The sequence below is a fragment of the Jaculus jaculus genome, chromosome 1 (genome assembly GCF_020740685.1).
Source record: "Jaculus jaculus isolate mJacJac1 chromosome 1, mJacJac1.mat.Y.cur, whole genome shotgun sequence".
NCBI classification, from domain to species: domain Eukaryota; kingdom Metazoa; phylum Chordata; class Mammalia; order Rodentia; family Dipodidae; genus Jaculus; species Jaculus jaculus.
The window spans coordinates 23451405-23466264 of NC_059102.1; the positions used below are offsets into that span (position 1 = coordinate 23451405).

Sequence of the window (14860 nt, forward strand, 5' to 3'; positions counted from 1 at the left end):
TTCCCAAATATCCATCAGCTGGGGAGCTAACATTCACAACACCTAAGTTTATGGGGGACACCTGAATCAAACCACCACAACAGGCAAGTGCTTAACTGCTAAGCCATCTCTTCAGCCCAACAGCATTATTTTTAACTATACATAGAAATACCAACATGCCCCTCAACAAGGACCTGGTTAGATTAAAATTGATATTACTGGAACACTATGTAGTTATTTAAGAGAATGGGGAAGTAAGTATTCAGTGGTATGCAACAAATGAATCAGTACAGTAGCACCCTCTCTCTTTTTTTGCTTTTCATGATTTTAAGTTATTTATATAAACTTCAATTATGACTTTCAAAAATATCAAATGGAAAATTTCATAAATGAACAATTCAAAAGTTTTAAGTGGGACAAAAGTTTCATATGATTCTCTACTGCACCAGCAATAGGAATCATCCCTCTGTCCAGGGATATCTATGCTGTTGACGCTACTAAGTTGGCTTAGTAGTTAGTCATATCCACTATCCTACTGTAAGAATTATTCATCCTATTGGTTACTAGGTATTGTTGATCTCTTTCTGTGCCCACTTTATAAGTTAAACTTTATCATATCTTTATATGGATAGTAAATAAATATTATACTTGTTTTTCAGCCTTCCCGTGGTTTCAGGAATCCACAGGGTTAGGGGACAGTTTTGAATGTAAACCCTGCAGAGAAGGACAAGGTACTGCATGGCAAATAAGCTAGCAGTGAGACCTTTAACCAGTCTGCTGGATTCACCTCCCAGCTCCACACCTGCAAGCATGCTAATTTCTGTGCCCCAGAGTCTACCTCTGCAATGAGGGCATAACACTGCTTCTCAGAATGGAGATGAAGAATAATAATCAACACTAGTGCTTGTTAAGCACTGTATGTTAGATAATATCACAGTTAAGTGAGAAAACTGAGCTACGGAAAAGTATGCTACCATTTATGAAATATATATGTACATATGAGTAAAATATACATTTATTTATAAGCTATGTATAGAAAAAGTACATAAAACTGGTTTCCCAGGAAGAAAAACTAAGCAGAAGTTGAGAGTGGGACAATTATTTTTTCCATTTCTATCTCTTGTATTTTGTACCAGCTACATATTGACTAGACAAAAACCAAATTATCTTTAAAGCCCTTGAGTAATCTAGGATAACCACACAGTGGCATGTGTCTAGCTTGTTCTGATCACCATGTCTAAAATATATTTTACTTCAAAGGTCATATAAGTAGCACACTCTCAGATACTCAGTTTCCACAAACTATGAAATTTCATATATTTAATGTGTCACTGTATAAAACTACAAAAAGAACTTATCACAGAAAACACTACTAAGACACATAAAACTGGGTGCTTACTACAATGTGCATACAAATGGCTAAAAATAAGAATAACCCAACTACATATCAATATACTCTTAGTGTCATCCCTTAAAACTACTGAGCAGATATCAGGAATAGCTCATACATACAGTATGAAAGTTGAGTCAACTATCTCATATATTTCCCCTATTGTGCTAACCAGTTTAGGTTATCTGACTGGTATCATGTCAGAACTGAAGCTTAGGGTTCCACTTCAATTGGGTTATTGACTTATATACCATTTATCAGGATTCAGACCTAAATATCTTCTTATATACATGTTGTAATGTTGTAATGCTTCTTTCTTAGTTGGGTTTTTCTTTTAACGTAATCATTCACAAATATAAATGAACTTTAAGTCTAGAAAAAAATACCCATCAAATTTTAGGAATCTTGGGCTTAAAAGATAGCTCAGAGGTTAAGAGCACTTCCTATGCAAGCATGAGGGTCTGAAGAAGCCTGAGAGACTACTGGATTGTGATTCCCCAGGATCCACATAAAAGCTGGACATGGCCACAAACACCAGTAACCCCAGTCTTGTAGGAGAGCAAAGACCCAAGAATCTGCAGATTCCAGGGGGAAAAGAGCAAGTCCAGGATCAGAAAGACTGTCGGAATAAGAATGGGCTCAAGAGTCATGGACACATACACATGCATATACCACACACATGATAAAACACACACACAAACACATACATATATTGAAAAGTTACTTTTTACTTTTGTCTCTGTATGAACATTTCTTAAATAAACACAATGGTCATCACTTTCTAAGTATTAAGCAAAAAAAAAAGTCTAACAATGACTGGTTATGTTGATATTTAAACAGACAGTGGAGAAAGCAAATTAAAACTTAAGAAGACTGAATGTATAATACAATATAATAAATTTCTCTTAAATTAACCTCTAAGAGCTTCTAAAGAACTTAATTTAAATAGTACTTCAGGTCAGAGTTGCAATACATATTATTTTTGTAAGTGGAATTCAAAAGTCATGAAAAAATACTTTAAAAATTTTTTTTAGATTTTTGTGTTGATTTTTATTTATGTGAGAGCAACAGACAGAAAGAGACAGAGAGGGAGAGAGAGAAGACAGACAGACAGACAGAATGGGCATACCAGGGCATCCAGCCACTACAAAGAAACTCCGGACGCGTGCACCGCCTTGTGCATCTGGCTAACATGGGTCCTGGAGAATAGAGCCTCAAACTGGGGTCCTTAAGCTTCACAGGCAAGCACTTAACCACTAAGCCACCTCTCCAGGCCTAATTTTTTTTATTTATTTACTTATTCACAATCAGAGAGAGAGAGAGGAGACAAACAGGGAGAATGAGCACACCAGGCCCTGCAGCTGCTGCAAATGAACTCCAGATGCATGTGCTACATTGTGCATCTGGCTTTATGGGGGCACTGGAGAAATCAAACCCACATCATTAGATGTTGCAGGAAAACATCTTAACTGCTGAACCATCTCTGCAGCCCAATTCACTTTTAAGTTGCAAAACAGAATCTGAAGATTAGCAGTTTAGAAAACCAATTTTCTCCAGTTACAAATGTTAAAATTTTAACAGGTGTACTTTCATTGTTAGCATTTACTTAATAGATACTGTGTCACTGTGCAAGGTGCTACATGTGCAATATCAATAAGGCCAAGTCCTTACTTGTAAATACAGGCCAAGTAACACAAGAGAACAGTGATTGGTTGACACACATAGAAGACATTTAACCCAGACTTGGTACTCAGAGGAATCAGGAAAGACTTCTTTAAAACAGAGATAACATCTAAGCAGAAAGCAAGCAAAAAAGGTGAGAGGTGGCCAGAAATTCTGCAGTTGTGCTTATTCCTTCAATCTCTCAATTTTCAGATCCTAACCATTACCAAATCCTACTAATTCTTCTCCCAAAATGTCTCCTGACTTCGTAAACCTCTCCTCAATGTCACTGCCAGTATCCAAAACAGGGTACAGTGAATATCCACATCTCACCTCATCTACTCCCCATCTTGTTCCTGCCTCACAACAAGGTACTCAGAATTCTTTCCTACAATAGCTTTCTAACTTGTCTCACCATATCCACCTCCATTCTGTATTTAACACAATCATTACACTGTAAATAGAGTGACCTTTCAAACACTCAAACCTGTGTTCTTACAGTTCAAATTAAAACTCTTGGAGATAGCCCTCGAGATAAAACCTAAAAAATTCTTAGCAGTCCTTTCCAAGTCTTTCAGGATCTGTCTCCTGCTTAACTTTTGCCACAACCCTAATATTTTCCATTCTGCACTATGATCACATGAACTTTTTTCACACACCATAGCAAGGCCTACCACTTTTTGTAACCAGTACTTTGCATAAGCAAAAGCTATTTTTTTCTACCGGATGAAACACAGTTTTACAGTTCTCTACTGAGCAAACTCCCATTTATTTCTAATTATTGAAGAGTCTTTTCTACATACCCTCTCCTCTGTGCTCCCACTTAAAAATTCCCTCTATCAGAATACTTAACACACCTGCATTATACTTGCCAGGTTAGGTAGCTCTTGCATTTTAAAGGTAAAAGAAAAACAAAGGGAACAGTCTATTATTTTCACTTATACCCCAAGAGTTCAAGCAAACCTTATGACTGTTTTATATAGTAAAAGGATGATCTTCATCAACTTTAGGGTGACATGGGATGATGGACTTTTGAGACAGGTCTCAAACTCATAAACCCTCTGCTTCAGCCTCCAGAGTGTTGGAATTATAGATGTGTACCACAGGTACATATCGCCATTTAAGTTTTACCTACCATACTAGACAGTTAGTTCCTGAGATATAGAAGCAATTTCTTTACAAAGTGCTTAATAACACAAGATATTATGAGTTTATTTAATACACAATTTAGGTGTTCAATAAATACTTGTGGAATATAATTGAATAAGCAAAACCAAAGCCTTGTTTCACACAGAGGGTTTTCCAGTATCCTACTTAAAATCAACTCTCTATCATATGTTTTATACCTAAGAATAGCAAGATTTCAGTTGTACTTTTTGCTGTTGTTTATAAGGATCTGCAAGGTTCATTATTCTTTTAAATAACTTCAAGGACAAAAATAAACTATTACCTCTAAATAACTTAAAGCTGTTTATGAGTTTAAAATGGAATCTTCAAAAGTAGGCCAAAAGATTGTTCCAAACAAGAAAACACCCAATAATATTAAAGTGGACACTACTGTTTACAGAAAAATGCATGGTTACATAGCTAAGTTAACCTGAGGCCTGGAGAAATTTCTGTGCATGGAAAATAAACTTCTCTGGTAGGTGGGTGCTGCACAGCTCATTGGAAAAGGTGCTTGCAGTAAGGGAGTTTGGATCCCTAGCACCCACATAAATGCTGATGGTATTTCTGTAATCCTAGCATGCCTACAGGAACATGGGAGGCAGAGACAAAATTGAAAAGTCAGGCCAGCAAGCTGGCAAGAGCAGTTATGAACAGAGATCCTGCCTCAAAGTGGAAAGCAACAACCATAGTTGGCCTCTCTCTTTGACAAGCACACCCCACACATCAAAATATGTGCTCATATTAATTAATGTCAGTGGTTAAAGCACTTGTCTGCAAAGCCTCAAGACAGGTTCTAGTCCCCGGTACTCACATAAAGCCAAATGTACAAGGTAGCACATGTGTCTGGAGTTCGTTTACAGTGGCTAGAGGCCCTAGCACATCCATTCATTCATTTTCTCTTTCTAACCCCTCTGTCAAATATCAATAAATAAAATATTTTTTTAAAGAACTATGTCCTCTTTCTATCTCTGCCTCTTTCTTGCTCTCTAAAATAAGTAAGAATTATATCAAGAATTCACGTAACAGTACCTTTAAGTTCATTTTTCCCCACTCCTTGCTAAAGAGTAAGATCAAATAGTTTGGCAGATATGGTGATAAGACTGATTGATTTCATATTGTAGCAAGTAAATGGGAATTGTTTTGAAAAGATTCATTACTTTATATTTACAAGTTTACAGCAAAGAGCTGAAAATTCCTGTTTATCCAACCAGTAACCTAAGTCCTAATTGGGATCATAGCTCTCTTGTACATCACTTTGCCATGTGTACAAATTATAACAGTCTGCAACAAAGTCTCAATATCAAATATCATCAAACATTATCTGAAAAGCTTTTATACCTCATAAAACATTACTAAAAAAAATTTACTAGAGCCAGGCGTGGTGGTGCATGCCTTTAATCCCAGCACTTGGGAGGCATAAGTAGGAAGATCTGTGAGTTCAAGGTCACCCTAAAACTACATAGTGAATTCCAGGTCTGCCTGGGCCAGAGTGAGACCCTGCCTCAAAAAAAACCAAACAGGAAAAAAATAATAATAAAGGAAAGAAAGAAAATTCACTTATGAGCACTGCTTAAATGGTCTTTCTTACCAAAGGCCTACAGATTATACACAACCTAAGTATTTCCATTATATACTTTAATTTCCAATGCATACTGGCAAAAAATTAAAATGCCAGTTATTGCAGGGGGCATGAGACCACTGTATACCACAGAGACACTGAAAGAAAACCTGTCCTCTTTTCTATCAGTATCAGGAAGAGGGATGCTCTGGGTATTTTTGTTGTTGTTTTTGTTTTTTATTTTTATTTTTTTGTTTTCTTGCAGTGGTAGCAATTTATCCCAGGGTCTTACCTATAACCCTAAGCCTTTTCTGATATAACTTTTATTATCTGACTTTATCTACATATCAAGATAGCCTTTATGTCATGAAATTCAGCCCATCACTCTAGCACCTTCAGAAGTCCAAAGCCCATATTCTTTTCTATGCTCAGGGTATTATAATATCTTCATCATTTGATCCTTGAGTCTCATACTTTGGGAGACTCGTGTGTAAATATGTAATGAATTATGGTTTTTCTCCTGTTAACTTGTTACATGTTAATTTAATTCATAGACTACCCCAACTATTCAACCTTGCCATATAATCATTCTCATATGATTATGACATATAGCTAGCTATATAGGCTATCTATATATAATGTCAAGTATAACTGACCTCCAGTTGAGAAAAGGCCAGATGGTTTTTAGTTTTGTTTGCAAATAACTGGTCATACAGTAGATCATATTCACAGGGCTCATCCAAGAAGAGTTTTAAAAATGACTTTTAAAGCAAATTTGTTAGGTCAGTCCTTTTTTAATCACAGAAACTGAAACATTTAATGCAGGCTCAATTTGGTCCCTTTTTAATTTAAAAGCTGATGAAAGTATTTTTAACAAATCCCTTTACAACTAAGTAACAAAAATTAACTAGTAGATATTATTCTTTGGGTTTATACAATGTGCATGTGATTGATGGAGGTGTACACATACCATGGTAAGTATGCGGAGGTCAGAGAATAGCCTTGGGTGTCAATCCTCTTTGTTGTTTGCTGCTGCATATACCCAACAAGATGCCCTGCATGCTACCAGGGATTCTCCTGTCTATGTCTCCCACTTTACTGGAAGAGCACCTGAATTACAGATATGTGCTACTGTGTCCAAACTTAAGTCCTTACATGGCAAGTGCCTTTCCCACTTCCCAAGCCGTAGATTTCATTTATAATAGTTTCTAACCAAATTCAGTTCTCACAATGTGACAATGCTACAGTGTACAGGCTGTGTAACACTAGGCACAAATGAAATGCTCAAAATATACACACGCATCATGGCACTTACATCAGTTAACAAACTTTTAGTAAAAAAAAAAAATAGGATAATTTTTTTTGTTGTTTTTTGTTTGGACCCTAAGACACTTGCCCCCCAATTCATAACAGACTTTCACTGATCACCACAGTTAACCATTAGGACTTAGTGTCCAAAACAAAGCATGATAGTCTCACATACTCTTTTGGCTTCAATATACTTTGTTCTTGTCTCATATCCTGTATGTACTACTATAAGCTGTTATATAACAGGAGGTGGGGAACATAAAAATATTGCAGCACTACTAGCCATTTAGTATGCTGAGTTCCCACAGTTGCTTAGTGGGTGTTCTGAAATGAGGCCACATTTGTAGTATTAAGAATTTCAAATCGCTGCTTCCAAAGCACAGAAATAAATGTCTTCAAGATTAAATCATAAAGCCTTACTATTTTAAGCTGCCTAGTATATAAGCATCCCACTTCTATGAATTTAGATCTATGATTAACATGTGGAAAATAAACCAGTATTTGTTTTAGCAACAAAATAACTATTTTTTTCTACCTATCTTTATACAGCCACTGAATTTAAGAGATCTCAATATTCAGTTAAAAATGCAACACATTTAACCAGAACTAAAGCCATTAACAGTAATGTTCAATTCTCTATCCTGTATACACATAAGTTAAAGCTTCTGAATTTAATATAGTCTCCTTCAGGTTGTCCTATCTCTTCCTGACCAAAGAATTCTGGTAAAAAAGTAACTGTAACCTCAACTTATTTTCCCAATCCAGGTGACTAAGATGCCAAGAGAAATAAAGCTGACTCTCTGTAACACAATGAAAGTAGCAACAACACTTATGTCATTTTTTCACATCACTTTAACAGATTGGATTTTCATTCAACACTGATCAAGAAAAACATGTTACAAAATTTTACATCTTACAAAGCTAACAAAGAAACAAGTGGTTAAAGTATAAAACCGTACCTCCAGAAATTTAAGGCAATATTCTTAGACTTTCAGGTAATTACTGTTTCAGTTTATTTTGTCCAATAAATACTAACACCTATGTTTCACCTGATTAATAACAAAACCTTTCACCCTAAAAGCTTTCAATTGCATCATTTTGGATGAAAATCTTCTTTACCTAGGTAACCACTAAACTATTTATAAAACAAACAGCATTTTGAAAGATTTTTACATTTGTGAATTAAGCTGATGTAAAATACTATCTTTTAAAAAAATGTCTTGCAACTTTTTTTTTGGCTTGTTTTCTGACACAGGATCTCTATAGCACAGGGTGGCCTGGAAGTCCACCATCCAGCCTCAACCTTAGGCAGAAAGTCACCACACCCAGTTTTCAACTGCTTTTCTTCGGGTTTTTGTTGTTGTTGTTTTTCCAGATAGGGCCCAGGCTGATCTGAAATTCACTACCTAGTCTCAAGGCTGGCCTCGAACTCACAGCAATCCTCAGCCTCCCAGTGCTGTTTCAACTGCTTTTTAAGTATTCTCCCTCTGCTCTTATTTGCAACTCTTTATGGCTTCTAGGAGTAATTACAGTCCTTTTAACATTGGCTTACCAATGTTTTTAAAAATTACATATCATATGATAGTATAGCAGGCCTAAATTAAGGCCTAAGGGGATCCAAGTACAAGAAATGTATGTTGAAGAACAAAACTGTGATCCTATCTCTTTTCCTTTTTAGTAGCCTATTTAGTTTGTTTGAAGCTCTACACTAGTAATTTAAAACTAATTTCTACTAAGAAGCTACAAGGTCTAGACATTTTACAGTGAAGAACTAGTAAAGACGGGTATGCTCAGTGCTCAACGTGAAGCACGCATTTTAGAAAAAAAAAAAAAGCATTAAGCAAGTCACTATAAAAAGGATGCCTGGTATAAATGAAAATACAGATGCTAAATACCCTTGAAACATGATCTTCTAGTCATGAAAAGTCTTCCAAATGTCATCTAGAACCCAGGCCTGAGGAGTGATGTGAATTTAGCCAGAAAAGAATACATGGTACCTAAACTGTTTAATACCAGAAAGTCTTAGTTTCCTCTGAATTTAAGTTTGAAATTAAATGGAATGTTTTACAATTCAAGGTAATTACTAAAATGTGAAGATCTTAAAGAATCTAGATTGTTTTTAAAAAAATTACAAAAAGAGAAACATCTCAAACTTGAATAATAAGCCTCACTACATCCTTGAAAATACAGTAAGTAAACCTATATGAGAAATTACTTAATTGTTGGGTGTGGTAGCACAAGGCCTATAATCCCAGTGGTTGAGAGGCAGGAAGACCAGTTCAAGGCCAGTCCAGATTACTCAGGGAGACCCTATTTCAACAATAACAAAAACTTCCACATAAAGTCAGACAATAAGAGCATATAAAGCTTTCTACTAGAACTAGTTGTTGACCATACAGTCTGAGTTACCTGGAGAATGATCACTGTCAAGTTAAATACACATGTAAGTTTTTGTTATTCTCAAAAGAATTTTAAATGCTTACATGATAAAAATTCATCATGAGATCTAGGGAAATTAATGTGACTCATAATGTGCTGCAGAAAAGGATATTTAAATAAAAATTTGAAATGTATTATCAATATCCAAGTTGCCTGGGAATTATCACAAATTAGGCTAGCATGTTCTCTTTGTAATTAAAATATTAAAGTTCACATAGGTAAAAACTTTAAGTAGCCAGGCGTGGTGAGACTCCATAGTGAATTCCAGGTCAGCCTGGGTTAGAGTGAGACCCTACCTCAAAAAAAAAAACAAAAAACTTTAAGTAGTAATTTAGAACAGCCCCTCAACATTAATATGAGTACATAGCTCACAGCCCATATTAAACTAGGCACATAAGAAATAACCACTAAAACATAAGTTTTAATGACATTCTACTGTAGGAAATAAAATATTGTTATTAGAATCCAGTTACTCCTCATAATGTTAAAGATGGACCTTAATTATCTAAGCTTGTTTTTTTCTAACCCTACATCTATCACACTTGTTATTCCAGTTAGTGATAGCCTTAACACAGTAAGCACTGTCAGTTTGAGTCTTAACTCAGCATTTGCTAACTATTGCAGTGCTTGTCACATTAAAGTCATAAACTACTGACTTGTCCACACAACAAACCAAAACTTGAAAGCAGAAAACATGATATATTTTTCTCTGCTTTCAAAGAGCCAGAGTCACATATGTGACACTCAATAGAAACAGTATGACATTAGTAAATATAAAAAATACAGTAAGAAGCTGGTCGTGGTAGTGCAAGCCTTCAACCCTCTAAGCACTCGGGAGGCAGAGAGGAAGGAGGATCGCTAGGATTTCAAGGCCACTCGGAAACTACATAGTGAAATACATGTCAGCCTTGGCCAAAATGAGACCCTACCTAGAAGAACAAACACACAAAAAAAATCCCAACAGTAAGAAATACAGAACAGAAAAGTCAGACTTTGCAAGACTAAAACTTGAAAGCGTAAGTACTATACAACACGAAGATTGAAAACACAAAAAGCCCAAATCTCACTGCTGATAAAACTAACCCTAGTACTAGAAATGATCTGTCACAATAAGACATTTCCAAATTACTTCCAGCATATGAGAAAAATTGGTGTGGAAATGCATGCCAACAAAGCCCAGCAATCAAGAGGCTGTGGCAGGAGGACTAAGTTGTAGGCCAGTCTGGGACTGTACAGTCTGAGACCAGCCTGAGACTCTTGTCTCAAAAAGGGGAGAAAAGGAGAGACAGAAGAAGAGGGAGAGGGGAAAGAAAAAGGAGGAGGGGGAAAGAGGGGAAGAAGAGAAAAAACAAGGAGGGGGAGAGATTTATCAGCTACAAAATTTTCTAATGGAAATGGTACAACTTATAAAGAGTAACGGAGGATAAACCACCTACTTTTAAAACATGAGAAGTTTTCATACTGACATAAAGACAAAACTACAAAAATAATTTATAAAGTCAGACATTCTTCACATAGAGGTCTAGTATACCCCCTTTTTTAAGATTTCCTATAGTTCAGCTACAAAAAGCATGTTCATTCTTTTAGAGGAAAGAATCCTAACCTTTTACAGAATGCATTACTTTCTGTCATCAGCTCTGATACTCAGAAAAATTGGAATGAGATATATGGTGTAAAGTCAATTTAGTTCTTTCAAGTCTTGATAATGAGAACTGCACACTTCTCAAGAAGCACATATGCTACCAGCATCTCTAAAAGCTTAAGAACTCTTCGTAATTATAATATTTTTTCTATGTGTTTGAACCTTGCTTTGCTAAATTAAAGATGTGTTGCTAAAAGTTGGGAACCAGAAAAGAATACTTGAATAAAAACTATTTTACCTCAAAATAATTTTTTAAAAAGTCTGAGATTTCTGCATGTTTCTTTCAACCTGCACTAATTAACAAGCACATTTCAGAATACTCTATAATATGCCAAATTCAAGCACAGAATAAGTCACTTGTAGCTAAGGAATTTCAAATCTAAAAAGTATGGACAGAGCCGGGCATAGTGGCACATGCCTTTGATCCCAGAACTTGGAAGGCAGAGGTAGGTGGATCATCGTGAGTTCAAGGCCACAGATTACACAGTGAATTCCAGGTCAGCCTGGGCTACAGTGACACCCTACCTCAAAAAAACAAAGACAAAACAAAAAATGTAAGTAAATATAAAAATTTAACTGTATTAACAGAGAAAATAATTCTTAAAAAGATCTATTGGACATAACTTTGACATTAGTGTGGCATGTATATGAAACAAAGTTCAGAAGACTAAGCAATTAAAATAAGAGATACCAAGATAACAGATAGCTGTTTATTATCCTTGAATTATAAACTGTCTACTATGCAATATAAATGCATGAAATATGGTAAGTCTAGCAATACACAAAATTATCTACCAACCTAGTATTTGGAGACATTTCAAGAATCAAATAAAAGTACTGTATCATTCTACTGCTAAATTATAGCCACAGCCTAACCAATTCATCTCAAATAAAGAATCCATTTTCATATTAGAAATAGAAAGTATTTACATCTAAATTCCATATCTTAAGACTTGTACAAACAAATTATAGAACTCTTGCACTGAGGTCAAACTATAAACCTCAGAACCCATGGAAGAATCTGATTTAACTTATTTGCTTGCTTTTTTTATTGCTCGGGTTTTTTGTTGTTGTTGTTGTATTGTTGTAACCATAAATTGTATGCCTTTTTCAGAAACGAAAGATACATAAATGGCACAGCAAACACATTCCTATTTTATTCATAATCCATATGGGTAAGCCAAGGCAATAAATCCAATTTATGTGCACTCTGCAACCAAGGCAGAGAAAATATAATTTATTTATTTTTATGTATTTTTTGGTGCTGGGGAATCAAACCTAGTTGGCACTCTACCACTGAGCTACATCCTCAGCCTAACGCAACAACATTTTAAAAGCATGATTTCTACAAGTATAAGAATTTATTTATAGGTTTGGTGTTCCTAATTGGTTCGTTCTTCACATATTGATATGTGATCTTTACTTGCTACAATTACCAAAATAAAGGATCTGATCAACTTCCCAAATATGACAGTTTAAACACAAACTCAAAACTAATTCAGGTGCAAACTATTAATCTAGCTCTCAAAGCCACTCACTCTTAGACCAAAAAAGACAAAAAAATAACCAGAGATCTGAAAACAAACGCCAAATGAGAAAAATATACTTTTTTCTTCAAAAACTGAACAAGCACTTTGGAAAAATTTAAGTGCCCTCAGGGAAAAGGCTGTGTCCATAAGCTCAAACTGAGACTTCAAGAATGTGATTTTTATGTCATCTTTATGGTACATTTTAGTCATTAAAAAGTGAACAAACGTTAGACATTAGTCATTAGAAAGTGAACAAACCTTAGACAAAAAAAAATACTTTTTGTAGTCTAATTTTCAAATGCATGTTCATAATTATTTTACAGTATATACTTTACGTCCAAATGAGTATAAAAGGCTTATCATATTCGGTACAGAATACTCATTTAGGGACCTTGTTTTTAAAAATTATCACTGCCACACAGAAAAGTACCAAAGCTTATAAGCTTGCCAAATGTTACAAATTGGAAATAAAAGCTAAGTTTCTTCAAATACATAGTAACAAGCAATTATAAGGACCCTGCTGTCATGGAGGAGTGACGTTGGAAATTAGTACACCAGTAAATTTAGGACTTTAAAAGAAAACTATTTGTCAGTGTTGATTTAAAGACAAAAACGTTTGGTTACCCAAAGGTATCCTGGTTCTTAAACAACAAGAAAGTTTTGTGATCCATCAATCCTTCTGAGTAGATAGATATGAGACCTCCTGACGTCTATGAAGAATGTAGATTACACGGAGACTAAAGCTGGAGACAAATACCATTAAGTCCACATCTGTAACCTCATTTTGCTTCAGCATCCCCAGAGAGTTCTAAAATATTTTTGGGGTTAGGTTGCAAAACAGTGCTTCCTCTTTTTAGTCTGCTCACCCTCATATTGATACAAATCAATAGACAAAAAAGAAAATCTCCAAGTGTAAGGGTGGTATTAAAAACACACCCAAAAAGCATCTTCCCAAACCCATAATCGGCATTCAGTCCACCTGTTTGTAAACCCCTACTTCTACAATTGACACAAACCCTCGGTTGAGAGAAAGAGGAGGAGGAGAGGAGAAAGCGGAGAGAGGAAAGAATAGAGAAAGGCAAATTAATAATGCTTTGGAGTCATTATTCTTCTACCTAGGCATGGGGGAGGGGATGGTACAAAACAATGGATACGAAGGGGCGGGGGGGGGATCGTTTTGTCCTGAACCCTCTGGCGCTGTGAGCGGGGGGAAGGGGCGGGGAGTTAAACTACTTTTCCTCTATCCCTAAAAGCTATGGGAGAGATTGCCACCAGGCACGTTTAACCAGACGCTCTGGGAGGCTGCCGCTCGCTTCGCCCAGCCACACACCCAGCGCCGCTTCGCCGCTCTCCGCCGAGGGGTCTTTGGGGAGGAGACTGAGAGCGCGGTGGACTTTGGGGGAGGAGAAGACCCCACCCCACACGGCCAGAGCTGCGCCCCGGCCCCGGTCAACCATTTACCCGACCCCGGCCGCCCCGCAGCCCCGGCCCTGGCCCGGGGGCCCAGGGAACCGACGGGAGGTAGCCCGTCCGCCCGGCGCCCCGGGCCCGCGCCCTCGCGCGGCTCGCCCTGGCCCCGGCCCGGGTGCTGTCCCGGCCTCCCTCTCCGCAGCAGGCCCGGCCCGGCCCGGCGCTGTCAGAGTGAGCCGGCGGTTCTCCGCGCCCGGCCACTGGCTCCAGGCATGGGGCCGGTTCCAAGGAGCCAGCAGTCCCGGCGACGGCACCCCGGAAAGCGGCGGCGGTGCCTCCTAGGGCCCCGGCCCCTCAGGCCTCGCCCCAGCCGCGCCGGCTCGCGCCTGTCAGGGCGCGCGGGGCCTCCCCCTATCGACAGCCAGCCCGACGGAGAGAAAGACAGGCAGGAAGAAGCGACCCACTGGCACCCTCCGCCTGGTCCACCCCAGTTTTACCGTCAGGAGCCCGGACTCCGCCATCCTTGCTCGCCTCCTTCCTCCTCCTCCTCCTCAGCAGCGACGCTACCCTACCGCCGCCCCCCGCCCGCCCCTCCCCCACTCGCCCCGCCCCGCCCCCACTCGCCCCGCCCCTCCACACACTCTCGCTCCGATGTCCCCGCCCCGCCCCTCCTGCGCGGGGCCGTCATTCGCTAAGAAAGATGGGAGGGCGGAGCCAGAGCCAAGAAAGTTGTCCAATCAGCGTGAAACACTGGCCCCAGCTTCCCTCTCTCCGCC

At 38.0% G+C, this 14860-nt stretch overlaps 1 protein-coding gene across 2 annotated transcripts in view; it reads right to left on the reverse strand.

Annotated features, from left to right (window-relative positions):
- Shoc2 (SHOC2 leucine rich repeat scaffold protein) overlaps positions 1-14860 on the reverse strand; it is an 89840-nt gene that overhangs the window by 74387 nt on the left and 593 nt on the right. Inside the window, exon 1 of one of the 2 annotated variants that reach the window (XM_045140233.1) lies at positions 14582-14663. The exons of the other annotated variant lie outside the window; for it this stretch is intronic. The gene's annotated coding sequence lies outside the window, so the exon portion shown is untranslated. Of the gene's footprint in view, positions 1-14581; positions 14664-14860 lie in introns of those variants that run through there. 2 annotated transcript variants of the gene reach the window in all.